The sequence below is a fragment of the Crocodylus porosus genome, unplaced genomic scaffold, assembly GCF_001723895.1.
Source record: "Crocodylus porosus isolate Cpor-Errol unplaced genomic scaffold, CroPor_comp1, whole genome shotgun sequence".
Lineage (NCBI taxonomy): Eukaryota > Metazoa > Chordata > Crocodylia > Crocodylidae > Crocodylus > Crocodylus porosus.
Genome location: NW_017728906.1, coordinates 18,731,542 through 18,746,827, shown reverse-complemented (window position 1 = coordinate 18,746,827; position 15,286 = coordinate 18,731,542). Strand labels below are relative to the sequence as shown.

The 15,286-nt window shown below is 40.9% G+C and overlaps 1 long non-coding RNA gene across 1 annotated transcript in view; it reads left to right on the top strand.

Annotated features, from left to right (window-relative positions):
- LOC109305695 overlaps positions 1-13,604 on the top strand; it is a 14,110-nt gene extending 506 nt beyond the window's left edge. Inside the window, exons 2-3 of the long non-coding RNA XR_002099669.1 lie at positions 12,574-12,577; positions 13,507-13,604. This is a non-coding gene — a long non-coding RNA (uncharacterized LOC109305695). The remainder of the gene's footprint in view (positions 1-12,573; positions 12,578-13,506) is intronic.
- The last annotated feature ends 1,682 nt before the right edge of the window (positions 13,605-15,286 follow it).

The following is a 15,286-nucleotide window of genomic DNA, read 5'->3' as shown; positions in this document are numbered from 1 at the left end:
ATGGGTGGAGTCCCACCAGGTCTCCGTTATCCCAATGACATCGTATTTCTTTGCACTGAGCAGGAGGACGAGCTCGTCCTGCTTGTTGCCCAGGCTCCTGGTAATGTTATAACTCAGAACACTTTGCAAAACTTGTTCTGAGTTACAAGTGAGGGCTGCACTTCTGTCTGCATCCTAAATGCTGCATGTGAAGCTGGGGCAATTAAAAAGCTGGCAGGGCTGAGAACTGGGGCCAAGGAAGCTGTCCATGTGCAGCAGGAGAATTCTGCCTAGTCTGGGAAGTGGTTTGGGGACCTTGCTCCTCTGTGGTGAGGCTAGTGCTGGCAGAGAGAGTTTGCATTGGCCAGGAAGCAGTAACCATGACCCTAGTACTTTTGGCTTTCCTGTTCCAGGCATAGAAGACAATATGGCCCAGGAGTGGTTAAAAACATACTAGTGGTTGCAATCATGGGTAACCAAAAAGATGAATCATGTTGAATGATTATGTTTTTAAGTACAATTGTTATTCTCTATAGTTGAAACTAAGTTATATTTAGCATCATTAACACATTTTTTCAGAAATAATTCATTTCCCCAGTACTGTACTGAAGACAGAAGCGATTTGCAGCAGTTTGTTCCTTGCAGCTGTAATAAGAGTAATCACAATCAACAGTACTATGATCCTGGCTTTATTAGTAGTTTTTATAATAATCAACATTGTATTTGCATTTAATACCAGTACTTTTGCTTCTTAAATGCCACTTTAGCAGCTAGACAATCCCTGAAAATGTAAAACAGTGGTAGGAAATGAAAACATACTCTAGTTTTCCCTGAGACAATCTAAATTATCTGCTCCTGTTACTGATTAAATCTCAGCAAGTGCTTTTTTAAAAATCAAGTGAATTTAACATTTGCCTAATTGTTTTATTAATGCTAAATTAAATGAGTTTCTTGAGATACTTATTAATTTATTAGCTAAAAGCAAAATCTCAGTTTGTTCCATATATTTTTAATAATTAATGTACTCACACAGGAAAATTCAGCTCTGATGCATCTTCTGATTTTCTCATCAGGAAAATTCCTTTTATAGAACTTTTCCCATGGACTGATTGGGTAAAAGGTGATGAAGTGACTCATACAAATCATATACAATGGGAACTGTTAAACGTGGATTTGTACCATGGGATACTTGTAGTTCCTGTTTTTATTGTGTTTTGTTTGTTTGGGCGCTGCAGTAGCCAGATAAGAAACATTAATTTGTGAAGTTAAACAAGACATAGTGTATGCATCATTCTTTTCCCCTTACTCTGCAATGCATTAATATATTAATATATGGCATTTTTCAATTGAGGAGATATTATGCAGTTCACTAACTGAATCTTTATTTAGGATTTGTATTACTATTTACTGTTTGCCTGCTTTGGCACCTAAGAGCCAAAGCCATAGACTAAGTCTTTATGTTGCAAGGTAATCGTATAAGGCCAAGGAACCAGTTATATCCTCAAAACAGAGTCTCTAAGTGAGACTTGAAATGGCTCTGTGTACAGGAGGAAATTTCACCCTTAATCATCTAAATGTCTTTAGGTTGCCAGAGAAATTGTTTTGTGCTGGAAGTGAAACAGTCCAAGTCTCTTCCAAATGAGACCGCATTACTTTTATCACTCTTGGGTGACTTTTATCATATGGTGACATACCAGTTGTTCCCTGGATTTACCAACCTGGATGGTATTTTCTGCTAGGTCCAGTCACATATTGGATTTTATCTGGACTTCCTGTCTGCACACTTCTGTTAAAATGCAACTGTTGAATATATAGCTACAGTAGTGAAAGCCAAAAACTATCCAATGGACAGTGGTTAATTTAATGTATGTAAATTAACCACTCTTGTACCAAGATTAAAAGTTATGGCATCCCAGGCATCTGGTAATATTTTCTTAAATATATATATAATTTTCAGTTTTCCAAGACTCCTTCTATTCCCCTTGGCTCACAAGTGAAAAAATATAGAGAGAGAGGAAGTTTAACTCAAGGCAAGAGACACCCTTTTGGCTCCCTCATATTTACACCAAGTTACAACCTTTCCAGATGTTATCACATTGTAACTCATATCTTCTGCTAACTAAGACCTGATCTATACACTACCTTGAAATGTGCCCTGTTAAGTCTCACTTGGTATAACTCAGATCAGTGGGTGCCAGCAAAACAAGTATGAAATGGAAACAATCCATTAAAAAGGAATAAATGAGTGAAATTAAATTATGGGTAAACTTTGCAAAAGAACACGAGTTAGGAGCCTAGTTCCAAATTTTACAAAGACTTAGGCAGCTAAAATCCTCAGTCCCACTGATTTTTCAACAAGACTAGCTCCTCCAAGTCATTTCTAAAAATCGAAATACATTTTACTCCACACCTTTCTTGACTGAATACATTCTTTCGTTGCATTAGTACTTAAAGTTTTACTGCCTGGGGACATTGGAAGGTAAAGTGTGGGGGCCTAAGTAAGGGAAACTAATCAGAAAGCATCTAACAGTCAAACCAGTACCTTCAACACCTTTTGAACTAGACTTGTACACTTCAGTAGGAACTGGATTGAACCTTTATCCTTTATTGTTTTGGGGGTCTTGTTTTCTGACAGCCTTGCGACATATAATAATACAATCACCTGTTCAATCTTTTAAGGAATACAGAGACAGAGAAAGGAGAAGTAAGCAAGATGAAATTTTGATCATGCAATGCCACTCTAGCAGAATACTAGTTGATTCTCCCTGCTCACCCCCAACAAGCTTATGTCCCTGAAACCCAATCCATCAGACTAAAATTCAAACACTTGTCAAAACGGATGGCTTTTACGTGCTTATATCTGGGAAACACTGCAGCTATTGATTTTAAATTTAGTGCCTTGTCTTTTTTCCTGCCTGCCTAGGGATGTGCAAGACTGGTGAAACTCACTAGCTTCAGTTTAGAAAGGAGTAAATTGAAGGAAAATGACAAATATTTTTTTCCCTTAAAGAACTACACCACTACTTATCTATAAAACAGATTGCCTTTCCTACCTAAAAAAAATCCAATGTTTACTCTTTAATGTAAATACTAAATTAGATTCCTCTAATTTTGAAACATTTTATAGGGTTATTATTATTCAATATAAAAAATACCCTAGAGAAAAAAAGTGTAATAATATTCCATGCCTGAAGTATCTGCAATAGGTTTGTCCGAATTAAACTAACCTCCCAAACTTGATCAGAAATGTTAATATTATTTTAAGATCTCTCTTAATTTTGAGGTGACTGTTGGCTCTCTGGCCACATCCACATGAGCGCGGACATTTGTTACCCCAGGGACAAGAAGCAACAGCACACCTTGCGCCACTGCTACTTTTTTCCAGAGAATCCATGTGCCATGCACCCTCTGGCGTGTGGCAGGTTACCCTGGGTGGGGTAGGGGAAGCTGGGGCCAGTACTGGGATGGATCCAGCAGCCTTATCTGAGGTCCTGGAAGGCCTCCTGCCACTGCAGGGGTGGTGATCCTGGCACTCAGAGCCCAGCTAGCAGACAGAGCATGGATCTGGCCAGGCAGGCTCCAGTTTTGGGCAGTGCACACTGCTCTGGGGTATTTTGTGTGTGCATTTTTTAACCCTGGGATTCTCTGGGTTCAAAAATTTCCCCTGCGCTGCTACTTTGCAGTGTGGGGAACAACTGAATATGCAGCGTGTGGCATCACAGATACGCCTGCAGCACCACATACCATACAGCTGCGTTCATCTGGACACGGCCTGTATGTTCATGGACAGAATGTTCAGGTTCCAGACGCTGTGGATAGCTGTCTGTAGTACTTTTTCAAGCTTTATTGTTTGTTTGTTTGACTCCTCCATGCCACCTTGCCAATTCTGGTCTTTTATTCTCAGACATCCTAACTAATAGACTACAGATGTCTCCTCCTGCCTCTGTGCTGATAGGTTGAAAGATGAATTGATAGCTAGAAGATTAAACTGCCTATCAATGTAGCAGGTAGGAGGATACTTCCAGATCTCTTGCTTTTGCCTTTGGCAGATTCCAAAGTCTGCAGGGCCATGTGTTTTGATTACTGCTCAAGGTTTAAGTGGTATATCTTTAGCTCTAGGAATCTGCTGCTATATGCCACTCAGTTCAGCAGCTTCTTTAGGCAAAACTTTTTTCCCTAAGATTTTAGAAATAGGATCAGAAAGGGTAATCCAAAGAACAATTAAATCAATGTTGGAAGCGAGTTCCATTGACTTAACTGAGATCTAGATGAAAAATTGTGGGAGACTTACTAAAGAGAAGCACTATATAAACTTGAGGTAGTTTCATTCTTATAGTAACATTATTCCATCTACAAATGTTCTTAAGCTACTTATTCTGCTATATTCATCCAACTTTCCTAGCTTACTTCCAACACTAGCCTTCTACCTTTACCTGAAAACTTGCAGTATAGCAGTTGATTCAAGGGTTAGTTTAAAATTAAACCATTCATCTCAGTTATAACCTAGAGATTGGTGAATCCGATTGTTCCATAATTATACTCATAACTCCCAGTTTAGTTTGCTTTACAGACTGTCATATTGCTTGTGAAAAGGTCAGTAAGTGAAGGTAATAATGGCTGCTTTAATAAACTTCCATTTTTAAAATGGACTGAAATTCTTCTAAAGTGATAGAAGAGCTTGCAATCTTTTGGTGCCTTATCCATAACCATCTCAATACTTTTATAAGGCAAAAATGGATACCAAGTGAATTGTTAACCTTTCTACCTGCCCTGAACACTAAAGAGAAGATTGGGATTTCCTGAAAGGTAAACTAAATTCACATCTCTACCTGGAAAACACATTAATTCTTTGAATAACATTGTGTATTTTATAAATAAGAAGTACTGCTGAATGGAAGACATATTTTGGCTTTGTACAAACTGGATTTTAAATGTGGTCAGGTGTTTTTTTGTTTGTTTCTCTTTGGTTTTACACACGTGTGTGTAGATATATACAGTTTTTCTATATATACATATATATAGAGAGAGAGAGATGGAGAGAGAGAGAAAGGAAACATTATACTGGAAACTATAGTGAAGTTGAAGTAAGTTTACAGCACGAGTTAAACTCCTCTCCAAAGTCAAACTTTTTACCTTGGGATATAGTTTTAATTTTCTTGAATGTTAAAAGTGAACATTTTTCAATAATTAGAATTATTTTTAAAATTATTAGGATAATGAGGGGTTTTTTTACACATTTTAGCACCACCTAAAATGGCTATAATATTTTAAATTGTAAATAGAAAGTATAGCTACTATATACACTTAAACACATGCTATGTTTTTTTAAAATATATTTAAAGTAGCTTAATAAAAATAAATTTAAATTGAATCACTCATTGTCATTGTTCTGTCTCTACCAGAACCTAATAGGTGGAAACACTCGTACGAAATTAGCAAGATTGTTTACAGTAACAGACATTGTGTATAATATTTTATGTGGGGGAAAAAAATATCCACAAGTACATAGATACAGTCTTATAAATGCTTTAGTGCAATAATTGTGGGTTAACATGCATAGTAGTGTGTTAGTACCACAAATATATAATATCCTATCATTCTTTTCCATTCTTATGGGGAAATATAGGAGAATGTCAGAACAGCATATGAGAGCAGAGGAGAAGTGTAGAGTTCCATGCTGTTGAGATGATGAGTCTTTTTGCAACAGATCATGAGCCCTCTCTAGGTTTTAAGTGTTTTCCCCAGCAGTGTTTCTACTGGAAACTGAAATTGTTTCCACAGAAAATAGAGTTCTACATAAAAGTATTGTCACCTAAACTACATGAGCTAATTAAGATGATCCTCTAGCTCAGGGGTGGGCAATTATTTCAGGTGGAGGGCCACTTACTGAGCTTAGGCAAGCCCTTGAGGGCCATGTGGGTAGCCCCACCCCTTGACAGGTGTGTGATGTCCAGAAGCAAAGAAATTAATAAGCAATAAATATGTGCTTCTTGGAGGCATTTGGAACTTTTGTCTAATATGAAGCTTGTATTTTTGTAACTCACAAATGTAACTTGTAACTGTTTGTGGAACTGACTAGGCCTGAAAAACAAATCTATAGCTGTGAAATTAGATGACCTAATAGTTCTTTCTCACTCAGAATTTAGCCTTGATGATGATAAAAACTGGATTCAATTGCCCAGCTTATCCAGTACATTTCAAGAAAGGACATCTCAAAAAAGCATAGTCAGAGAGTTTTGAAGGGGCTGGATTTAGGCGGGGTAATATTAATTTTAAACCTGAAGATGATGTGTTGCAATTTGCTTATTGGATAAACCCAAGCTTGGGCAGTAACTTATAATAATTTCTAACACGTTTTAACCCCATAGGATAACAGCTATAAAGCAATATTATGAATGGCTAAATAACTAAAAATTAGCATAATTAGAATATAAAAGAACACACACGTCATAGTAACCCTCGGGAAGGACGGAACAGAAGGGTCATTGCTGTCTCATACCCCATGGATATCTCTTACTCCCTGTGAGAGTGAGACCAGATCCTGACTGAGGGGCTTCCACCGGTTCTCCTTTGGACAGCCCAGTTCAGAGACATCTGACTTCGCTGATTCAGCTTGACGTGCATCTTCTAACCGAGGGACTATCGATAAGTTACTAACCAAGTGGGAACTCTTGGTTAATTTCTTTATCTGTTTATTATCACTGTCAATTTTAATCTGTATTGTTATGTTCTCTGTTAGCTTAACCTTTTTAATAACTTTCATATATGCAAACTATATCTTTTGTTGTCATAAATAAAATTCATTCCTTTTTGTAAGTGAAACTTGTCATTTCTTTCCTTTCCAACATCACCTTTCTCAATCCCGAACCAAAAAGCCCAGTGGCTAATAAAGTTGCAGTGCTCAATCAGTCTGCAACTAAATTGATATACTCACAGTGCCCAGCTGGCCTGTGACACAGGTGCCCCCACCCATGGGTCACCATCTTGGGACCAGAAGTCCTGCTCCCTAACCCCTGACCTTTGCCACCAGAAGTCCCTTTGCCACTCAGAATTATTCCTTTCAGTAAAACCAGAAAAATGCCAAATTATATTCTAAAAATCAAATGTACTATAACATTCATTAATTTCATTTCAAAAAATATTTTTGTTCTGATTTATGTGTTTTTGTAGTGTACATAGAGGTGATAGTACAATACCTTAAAATGAAGTCTTATCCTTGTATATTATAGGAGGGTGTGGGTGGGAGGGTCTGGGTATAAATTTGTGGGTATGTGGGTTGTGTGGGAGGGTGTGTGGGGGGGGATTTATGGGAGAGTGGATAGTTGTGGGGGGCTATGAGTATATGGGGGCAGGGTTGTGACTTTCATGGAGGGGGAGGGCTTGCCCACTGTCTGCACCCCTTGACAGCAGGCAGAGCCCCTGCCAGTGCTCCTGCAAGCATGGGCCCCATGCTCCTGCTCATTGCCACTTGCCCCTTGTCTCCCACTGCTGCCCTTCTCCTGCCACTTCCCCCTCCCATGCTTGCTGCTCTGGCACCACGTCCCAGCTGCTTCTGTGGTATCAGCACTGCAGCTGAGAACCATGTGGTGCTGGAGCAGCTGGCAGGGACAGAGTAGGGAAATGGCTGCATAAGGTGGAGGGAAGGCACAGTGAGCAGGCATGCAGAGTGTAGCGACAACTAACGGGGAGTGTGGTGCCTGTCAGTTAGGGATGTCATTTCTCAGTCATTTATAGCTATATCCAAAGAAACCTAGTTTAGATCCTGCTCTCCTGGAAAAAAAAAAAACTTTCCTTCAAGTTTCTTACACAGAACTACCTAGCATCCCAACCCTCAAACTCCCAAATCTAGCATCCCTAATCCTGACAAAAAATTTCAAAAGAGATAGCAAGACTTCTGGCCCAACAGCTGGATTGGCAGTAGCTTTTGACCGAGTAACCAAAAACTTCTGCTATTTTGTCATTGGTTATGAAAGCATTAATGATGGACTCCACTCCTGTTTCCTGCCCCAGACAGAAGGAGCAGTCATTTTGTGGTAAAGCTTATCCATGTAAAAGCCAAATTTAGGCCACAACTCTAAAAATATTTTTTTCCTGTATTTTTGCCTTTCCAAAACAAGGTGCCTGCCTGATTTGAAGAACTGTGATATGCAAGAAAATATGGCAAGCCATACACTGTTAGTGCCAATACAGTACAATAGCTGCACTACTTGGGAATTTTTTATCCAGGCTCCTTAAACTACAGGTCATATTAAAATTAGACCACAGAAATCCCTGTTAACATAGGACTGGATTACACTAGGAAGCAATTAAAACTAACTAACTAACCCTAAAAGGGCATCTTATGGTAATGTGTGTGCACCTGGCTGTTTCAGAAGAGCAAAATTTACAAAACACCAGGTAACATATTTATATAATCACGGGCCCTGGAAAAGAGAATTCAAACCTAAGTAACTGACCTTTTTCACTGCTTTCCATTTTCTATTATACAGATTTTAGGCCAAGTGAAGTTAACCTCCCCCCCCTCCACCCCCACAATATCTATTATCCAACAAAGATAGCTGCCACACAATATAAAAGATACATTGGATTTATGTAGATAATTTAATATACAGATATTTGCAAAAACAATAATGTGTTGATTTACTTAATGAAAACCAGAAATTTGCTATGTATCATATTCAACAACTGTCTTTCAACCAGTATACTATCAATTTGTATATTCACCTGTATACCAAAGGCAGCTAGATATGGGTTTTTTGCTACTAATGAGACTTTTGTGAGCCAGACCTTATATTCAATAGGTCAGGCTGGTTAGTATCAAGAGATTTACTAAATTATGAATATTATATTTTGTCAGACACAAGCTTTATTATACACACCATGGAAGTGGAATGGAAAATTTCAGAAGCTTAGAACTCTAATAAATCTGAATAGATTTTCATGACAGTAAGAGTCATCTTCCTGAGCCAGGATTGTCATCTTGCCAAATGCCAGAGGCCTGATGGACACCATGGAAAGTATACTGAAAAAGGTTAGGTGACCAGATTATGCTGCACTCTTTCTTCTCTCGAAAAAAAAAACCTTTCCTCTAGACTTCTTTGCTAATGTAAATGGAAGCCTGGGTTGTACTTTAAATGATATTGATTTGGAAGGATATGCTTGCACTAAAAGAGGATTTTCCTTGAGAATGATTTAGGCTAAGGCTCTCCTTCGTCCAGGAGTAAGTTGAGTGAAAGTTTGCTTTTAATTAATTAGAGTAAAACTAGTGAAGAGAGAGGTTAAATCCCTGTAAAAGCAATTTGGCAAAAGGGCTTATGGTTATAGCTCTGAGAAAAGAAAAGGGAAAAGTTATTTCTTTTCCCAGTTAAGTTTTGGAAGTTAATATCTTGGCACAGCTCTTCTTTAAATTTTGAAAGATCAATAATTCACATCTATAAATCAGTTTATAGCCTACCAATGGAGACACTTTGCTTGTCTTAGAGCTGTGCTGTAGTAAAATGATTCTCAGACTGATTTTTGCTTGGTTTTGTCTTGCTGTACTTGTATTTTGAAAATGTCATGGAATTCTGTTAAAGGTTGGTAAAGATAAGGACTGTCACAAAATTCAGTAATATGGTAAAAGTGACTTAGTCCCAGTTATACAAGCAAGGGTCATTTTGCTATAATGCAGTCATTAGACATGGTTAAAATGCATATGCAGATACTCCCTTAAATTTAATAGTATTGATAAATCACATCATATAGAATATTTTCTAAAGACCAAATCTGAAAGGGGAAGCTTTCAAAGAAATTAGGAGATTATCTGGAATGAAAACAACTTCCATAAAAATCCCAGCTTCATCATACACAACAGTGTTAGCCTTACTAAATTCTCTTTGGGCAAGTCCACATATGCAGGCACATGTGCTTGCAGCAGCTCAAATAGCAGTGGCACGAATTTGTGCTGGAGATTTGTGCCTCAGGACATGGGCCTAACACATACATTTTAGTGTAAGGCCAATTGTGCCAATTGGGGCAAACTGACCCTGCCCATCTCCTCCTGCATCTACAACATGGGGGAGCTAGAGGCTGGCCCCAGCTGGCCCCAGCACTATAAAAATCTGAGGCTCATGGCTGTGCGCCTGCCAGACCTAGACAGGGACCACATGGCCACCTGGGCCATGGTATAGGCAGTGTGGCTGAGCCACCTGCTCCTCTGGGCCAGCAGCCAGCAGGCCGTGGCTGCACAACTGGACTTTGGGCAGCACTGCTGTCATGTCTTCTGGTGTCTGTTCTCTGCCATATGGACAGCTATAACCCAGAAGATGTGCTTCTTGTGGTCGCCCACTTCAAGCTGTCAACTTGTAGCAGAAAGCCCCCTTTGTACATTTCCCTTCTGGACATGATTATAAAAGCCCCTTCTTGCCTTCACCCCCATCCCCCATTTTGCATATTTCTTTTCCTTCTCAGTATTGGCAGAGACCTAACACACTCATTGCGTGGGTGTGACAAGGCTCAGAGTAAGCCAGAAAGCTGAAGTGGCTTTCTGTAAGAGAAACCTAGAAACCACATCTACATATCAATTAAGCTCAGTGTCACTAAAGAAAACAAAAGAACTAAAATATCCACTGCAAACACTGTAAATATATCCTGGTACTAACTCACTTACTGTCCCCAGTAGCCTTTGATCCTCACTACCTCACATTGCATTTTTACATAATTCTTACAGTGCATTTTTATATTTCATCTCTCATCTTTACCATGGCATTTTGTATTTTATATTTTATACTTTTAAACTCATAAGGAATGCACTCCCTGTACAATGACATTACACCTTGGACCATTGTTAAACCTGCATTGAAATTCTAACTGAAAAGTGATAAAATCTGATATATTGGGTGGTCCCTTTTGTGAATGCAAGTGAATGATGATCATCAGTAGACAATAGCCTAGCCAAAGGAACTCCATTTTAACCTAATCAAGAACTAGGCCCTGGAACTGAGCACCTATCCTATTGGCTATTCCTGTAACCCTAAACAATACCATTGTTAATTAATCAAAATCACAAAATGACTCCCGAAACTGCACTACCAGCATGCGAGACCCCGGTGACTAACAGCTGTCAAGTACTACTCAAGATCTACATGGGACAGCCACCTCCAGATTGGGTAACCAAGATGATGCTGGTTGATCACATAAGTCTGCCAGAAAGGGATACAAGACAGTGAAGCCTGACCCTCAGTGGCACCCTCCCATCCAGCACCTGACCTACCAAGACAGAAGGGCAAGCAGGCAACCCACTTCTGCAAAAGACATCATCTTGAAGGAAGCTGACCATCAACAGCAGACTCCGGGGCCTCGGATAGGTAGACATACTGACACCAGTGCTCTAACAATGACTACAGCCGTTACTATACACTATAATATATGGGTTTGATTGACATGGGTTTGAATGAGCAAGTGCATGTGTGCGTGTGTGTGTATGTATTAAGGTGACGAGTACCCCTCATAACTCAAAGTTTGCATTCATGATTGTATTAGTAACTTCACATCCCATCCAATAAACTAGAATTTATTATGCTCCCATGAGTTGGTTCTTCATAGCCAACAAACTCATGTGCTCCTGGTCCCAAATGGTCAGGAGGTCATCACCTCATCTGTCCTCCAGCTGGGCCCCTGGTCCTGGCCCTCAGCAGGCCCATCTGCCCAGGTCCTGCCACTTGCCTTACCAGCAAAGTTCCTGGTGTTCTTTGTTTAAAATGTTCTAATTCTCTGATAAAAACCGAAAATTATCTCATTAAAATATTCAAAATCCATTTTCTTCTGCAATTAAAATGAAGCACCACTATATAGAGATCAATTGGGCAATGTTTAATTGATATATTTATAATTTGTAAAGCAGTTTGGAAGCCTACCAGTGCCTCTATCATCCTAATAAAATGGGTTCTAAATATCCATACAGTTTGGCATTTCCTTTTGGTCTTTTTTCGTCACAAAAATCAAGCTGCCCTTGCCCCCTTTACTCATCAGGATGTTGGGCGCTGAGTAGCATTGATATGCTGGTTTCCTGCCCTTCCCTTTGCCCCTGACTCCCAACTCACATCCCTGCCAGTGCCACTCACTCCTGACCAGCAGTCTCTGTCTTCCTCAAATTAGCTCCTGCCAGGAAGCAGCTCCGTCCAAGTACCAGGACAGAAGTCCAGCTTCAGCTGCCCCATCTTCTGCTTTGTGGCTCTGAGTAGTTCCAGCCCTTCCTGTTCTGTTCCCTGAGCCTCTGCCCAGGCCCCAGAAATCCCCATGCTGTTCCTGGGAAGTCCTTGACTGGGGCTTATGGACTGGGCTAGACAAGCCCCTTCACTTCGCCTGCACAGGCTACTCTAAGCCCAGCTCTGGTGGTTTCTTCTACCCAGAGGTCTTCCATATCCCTGACCACCATTTCTCTCTCTCTCTTACACACACCCCTACTTCCACCTCCACCCTTAGCCCAGCTTATCACACCCCCCAAATGGTTCCTGGGACCAGGAGCACCCCCCACCCCCCCCCAAGCTGGGGCTACATGCCCCAGCACTGGTGTGGGCACAGGGCAGAGCTGCAGTGTGGCAGTTGTCCCTGAAGCTGTGTCTTCCACCAGCAGGTCTTGTCATGTCCTGTCTGGCAGCTGGGCAAACAGGGTATGAGATTTGATGGGTGATGTGCAGCTTATGGGGGTGAAGCTTGTGGGGTTGGTGTCAGGCTTGTGCAGGGGGTTGGGGTGGTGTGGGATTTGTTGGTTTGGGGTTTGTGGGTGGACTGTGGGGGAGTTTGTGGGTATGGGAGAATGTATGAGGATGGGGAGAGACTGTATGGGGGACAGGAAACCATGGTGCACATCCCCCACACCTGCATCAGCAGCAGCAGCAGCAGCCATCAGGGCAGTCATGCACACTCCTGGCATGGTGTGGACCTGGCTAGCTAAAGTGTGCCCTCAGGAAGAACTGGGCCACCTCCAGAGCCCTGGCACCATACACAGAAGCCACATACCCTCAGGTCAAGCCAGGTTCTGCCTCCATGTGCCCAGAATGCTATTGGGCCAGGCCAGCTCCATGCAGCAGGACCCAACCCAGCCCAAGGGTGCACAGCTTCTGTCTGCAGTGCTGGAACCCCAAGTGCCAACAAGAGCTGGCCTGGTTCTGCCTGAGGGTGTGCAGGCTGAGCCAGGCCCATGCCATGTACAGCCACCAGGTTTGAGGGGGTGCTTTGAAGCCAGGGGTCTCTAGCAGGAGCAGGCATGAGTGTCCCAATTGCTGCTGCTACTGCACAAGTGGGAGACCCACCCCTCCCAAGCAGGTTCCCCCCATACCACACAGTCCCTGCATCCACAGTCCCCCTAACTCTACCATCCTCCACACCCACACATACAGTCCCTCCCATGTCCATAGGTCTCCTGTTCCCATGTCCCTACTTACCTGGGACAGACCCTGGCCCAATCCACTGCTGTATGCCTGCCCTGCTCCTACTTACCTAGCACACTCAGTGCCAGTACACAGGCAGTGTACTGGGGCAGCAGAGGCATGGGGAAGCCATAGTGACGCTCTGGCTGGGTGCCAAACCATCTTCTTGGAGGACCGAGCCTGTGGTTGCCTTTTTCTAGCTTTTTTTTTTTTTTTGATATCAAATTTAGGGCCTGCACTGCATTTTTTCATTCTTAGCATGCCTTTTGCAGCATCTCAAACTGCTTTGAGGAACCATGACAGGTACATGCTCGCTTATTTGGATGTGGCCATTGTGTCCAGCCAGCAGCAGAAAGGTGGTTTAAAACTGCTTTAAAATGTTTGAAACCCTAGCTTTTACCAGGATTAGCTATGAGAAGAGAAAATGTCAGAAAGCCACTTTTGCAGCCCAATCCTATCTAGTGCGATGAGCACTACTCTCTGTGTACATGGTGAGTCATGATTTCACTTAAATTCTGATGTGATGGAAGTCAATAGGAGATTTGCCTTTGATTTAAATGGAGCCAAGATTTTATAGTAAGAACATTAGGTAATGTTGACTTATCATCTTACTTTCCAAGAACCTGAATTAAGTACAGTGGAGAGACTGAGATAAACTCTAGACTTTCTATGCAGCCAAGACTGTGTTTTCTCTCATCTTACCTATAATGCTAAGAAACAAATAAAGAATTTTAAATACATAACTTATAACTTAAATTTTTGTATATGTGCCCTTTGGGTGGATGACTTGGTTTTTCTTAAAGATTGCTTTGGCTTTGAAAAAATGAACCAGCATTTTGATTAGGTCATAGAAATATTGGTCCATAATTTCAACATCTGTGGCTTCCCTCCTACAAATGCTGTTTAAAACTTGTTTTTGTTTGTTTTGCTTAAAACCTGCTGCATGTACAAATATTTTTTAAATGTTTGTGCTAGCCTGAAATTGTCGTTCCGTAATCCCAAAGGTCACTGTTATTAAAATAAGGTTACTACAAGCAGAGTTGTACTTCAATAATTTTAGGGACATTGACTCTCGCAGGTAATCCTGTTCCCAAAATGGGCACTCAGGGCATCTATACACATGACATAGCTCTGCTCTGATGCATGCTAATTAGCAAACATTGAAACAGACTCAATGAATTGAGTTGGCTGACAGTCTGCTGGAGCATGCTAATTAGCACACTTCAGCAGCCTTTGCATCACATATATTCAATGTTCCCTCATTTCAAAATGGTGGCAGAGGTACTTTAACTAACGTTTGTCAAACAAGCTTTAGCTAAAGCACCCCTGGAGCCATTTTGATGCTGAATGGATGTTGAATACATGTGATGCTATGGGCACTTTCATTAGAGCAGCTCTCAGAGCCGCTCTAATTAAAGTGCCCCTCTCCACCCCAGAGCACATGTATAAACACCCATAGACACCTGATAGAGTAAGAAAATCACACATATACAATAAACAGGTAACTCAGAATTAATTTCTAGCTGCCCACTCCCTCTCTCCCCTCCCCCTTTTTCCCTCCTCCCATTTTTTCTTCCAACTTTTCTCCTCTCTCTCTCTTCTCCTCTCCCTTTCCCCACTCTCTATCTCTGATCCACCCCTTTTCCATCCCTTCTCTCTCCCTTCCCCTGCCTCTCCCACCTACTTGCTTTGTTACTTTTCTTTCTTATTTTTACTGTACTTGTCTTAGAGAATACATTTTCATAGTAAAACTGTTTAAAACATGCAGCTACTGCATATTAAAATTTTTGGCTAATGCTACCAGATGGAGGAATATTTTAAAGGTTGTCTAAGAAACATCTCCTACAATTTTTTTGCTGCCATAAAATTTACATTGTAAACTGAATAATAATAAATCT